This window comes from Zingiber officinale, chromosome 6A, assembly GCF_018446385.1.
Source record: "Zingiber officinale cultivar Zhangliang chromosome 6A, Zo_v1.1, whole genome shotgun sequence".
In the NCBI taxonomy this organism is placed as follows: Eukaryota; Viridiplantae; Streptophyta; class Magnoliopsida; order Zingiberales; family Zingiberaceae; genus Zingiber; species Zingiber officinale.
Window position 1 is genome coordinate 95021177 of NC_055997.1, and position 3450 is coordinate 95024626.

A 3450-nucleotide genomic window follows, 5' to 3' on the forward strand; every position below is an offset into this window, starting at 1 on the left:
ATATAAAAGAAGGGGTGAGGGTGCCTTCAAGAGAGAACCTCTATTATTTTCTCTCCCTCTTTTGTTCCTTGGTGTGGCCGGCCATCCTCTCCCTCTCTTCCTCTTGTGGTGGCCGAACCTCTCTCCCTTCCTTGGAGTTCTTGTGGTGGCCGGATACTACTTGGAGAAGAAGAAAAAGAAGGAGAGAAAGCTAGCATCTCTTGGAGCTTGGTTAGTATTTTGGTTTTTCTCCATGGTGAAGTTTTCCTTTTGTGGCCGAACCTTGCTTGGAGGAGAAGAAGGTGGTTGGTGGTTTCTCATCTCGGTAGATCGTTGCCCACACAACGTCCGAGGTTAGAAGAGGAATACGGTAGAAGATCAAGAGGTTTTTCTACAAGGTATAACTAGTAATTTTTATTTCCGCATCATGCTAGTTATTTATGGAAATAATACCAAATACAAGAGGCTTACGTTCTAGAATTTCGAATATGTTTTTTCGAAGCTGTGTTCTTTTATTTTTTCTTTTCCTTGTGATTTGATTGTTCTCTTTGGTTAACCTAAAGTTATTTTAGGAAATTAAATATTAGCTTTCTATAAAAGGTTTTGTCTAGTCGGTGGTGGTTGCTCCCATATCCAAGAAGGCCATGTGCCTCGCCACGTCAGTACTGGGAACCAATTATGGAAATTAATATTTAATGGAATTAATAACTTAAGGAGACTTGGGTTGAACGTGTAAAGTTCCGCAGGAGATCCAAGTCAAAACCTAAAAGAACAAATAGATTAAGTTTTGGATCAAACGTGTTAAGTTCCGCAGGCGATCCAAAATTTAATTTAAAAGAACACATGGTAGCTAGGAAAAGGTTCAGACCTTTGTACAAAATTTTTGTACAGTGGAACCTATAGGTTTTCCGAGTAGCAACCAACATGGAGCCCAAGCATAAGTGGTCGGCCCTAATCAAATTAAAAGGGTTTTAATTTTTTAAAAATTTTCTTATATGGATTCCATGATTTTAAACGAGAGTTTGAAATTTAAATCTTTCCTTTTATAGCTTTCTACAAAAGATTAAGAAAAGATATGATATCTTTCCTTATTTGTAGATTGAAAGGAAGATTTTAATTTTGAGAAAATTTTCCTTTTTTGTAACCATGTTCATGATTTAAAAGAGAGTTTTAAAATTATAAATTTTTTATTTTATAAGTTTCTACAAAGGATTAAGAAAAGATTTGATATCTTTCCTTATTTGTAGATTGAATTGAGATTTTAATTTTAAAGATAACTTTCCTTTTTGGAAATCATCCACATGTTTAAAAGAAAAATTTTAATTTATAAAATTTTCTTTTATAACCAACCATGAAGGGAAAAATTATTATAGAAAATTTTTATAAATTTTTGAAAACAAATTAGGAAGTTTTAATTCTTGTGTTATTATAACTTTCCTTGTTTGGAGCTATGAGGTGGCCGACCATTATAATTAATAAAAGGAATTTGGTTTTAATCAATTAAATTTTCCTTTTCATGGCAAAGAAAATAAGGAAGGTTTTATTTAAATTTTCCTTATTTGCCAAGACCAAGGATTATAAAAGAGGGGGTAGGGGTGTCTTCATGGGTGCTAACTCTATTCTATTTTCCTCCCTCTCTTCCTTGTTGGTGGCCGGCCCTAGCCATTGCTCTTCTCCTCTTCTCTTCTTCTTTAGTGGCCGGTTTCATCCCTCTCTTGGAGCTCTTGTTGGTGGCCGGTTCAAGTTAGGAGAAGAAGGAGAGAAAGGAGGTTTTGTTTCTAGCATCCCTTAGAGCTTGGTGGAGGTGGTCGAACCTCTACATCCTTGGGGGAGCTTTGGTGGCCGAAACTTGGTGAAGAAGAAAGAAGGGCTTAGGTGGTTCTCATCTCGGTAGATCGTTGTCCACACAACATCCGAGATAAGAAGAGGAATATGGTAGAAGATCAAGAGGTCGTTGCATATAAAGAAAGGTATAACTAGTAATTATTTCCTCATCATACTAGTTTCTTCTTTGTATGAACTCCAAACACAAGAGGCATAAGATTCTAGATTTTCAGATTAGATATTTGAAGTTGTGTTTTTTTTTATTTTTTCGATCTTGTGATTCGATTGTTCTTTTTTGTTAAACCTAATGTTATTTTAGGAAATTAAATATTGAATTTCATTAAGAGGCTTTGTCGAGGCAGTGGTGGATGCTCCCATACCCAAGAAGGCCATGTGTCTCGCCATGTTTGACCTGAGAGCCAATTTCTGAAATAAATATTTAATTGAATTTGTAACATAGGTAGATTTGGATCAATAGTGTTAAGTTCCACTTGCGATCAAAGTCTAAATCATTAAGAACAGATAAGTTAAATTTGGAATCAATAATGTTAAGTTTCGTTTGCGATTCCGAATTTAATTTCTAAATAACACAATAGGTTGTTAGGAAAGGTTCGACACTTGCACAAAATTCTTGTTCAGTGGAACCGGTATGATCTTCCTAGGACCAACCAACATCCCCATCCATCCCTTTGTCATCGAAGTTTGTAACTGTTTTCGAGTCCCCTTAGCGCAGCTCATCCCTTTTGGTGCAATCGACCTTCAAGGTTTTTGTAACACCCCAAATTTCATGATTTGGAGTCCTAAAAGACCTTATTAAAATCTAGAAATGCTTTTAGAAAAATTCTAGGGATTTTTAGGAATTTATAGAATATTTTTATGCAATTTTTGGAGGTCGTTTGGTATTTTTACTAAACGAAAGAAGTTTCGACAAAAAAAAATGTCCAAGCTAAGGCTTGAACCAGCAACCCCTGACCTGAGAAAAACCCGGCAAACCAACTGGGATAGTAGTTATTAATTAATCATATAAAGGGAGAATTTTATTTAATGAGTAGAAGTTAATAAGAAGAATTAATGGGCAGAAAATGGTTGCAGCCGAGTTTCGAACCTGCAAACCGAGCCTTAAGCAAAACCCAGCTAACCAACTAGGCTAGCAGTTATTATTTGATTTAATAAAGGAAGAATTTTATTTAAGTAATAGAAGTTAATAGCGAGAAATAATAGGAAGAAAATAAGTTACAACCGGGATTCGAACCACGAGCTGCGCCTTAAGCCGAACGCAGCCAACCAACTGATCCAGCGATCGTTTCTTATTAAAGAAGGAGAAGAATTCCATTTAAGCAGAAGTTGGGACATTTAAAATAAATTGGAAAAAAGGTGCGCGGCTGAGGGATTCGAAACCCAGACCTGTGATTTGGTCAAAACCTGGCTGACCAACTGTTCCAGCGGATGGTTCTGTTTAGAATTGGTAGCAAAATTATTTAACAAGTTAACAGAACACCAAGTTATAAAAGAGGAACTTAGGGCTTGATTTACCCGAAACAAAATTCCTTCTCCTCTCTCACGCGGTGACGGCGGCGACTTCTCGGGCGGAGAACAAAGTCACGGCTAGGGCATAGTTTTTCGGCGGCCGGCCAAGGTTCATCCGAG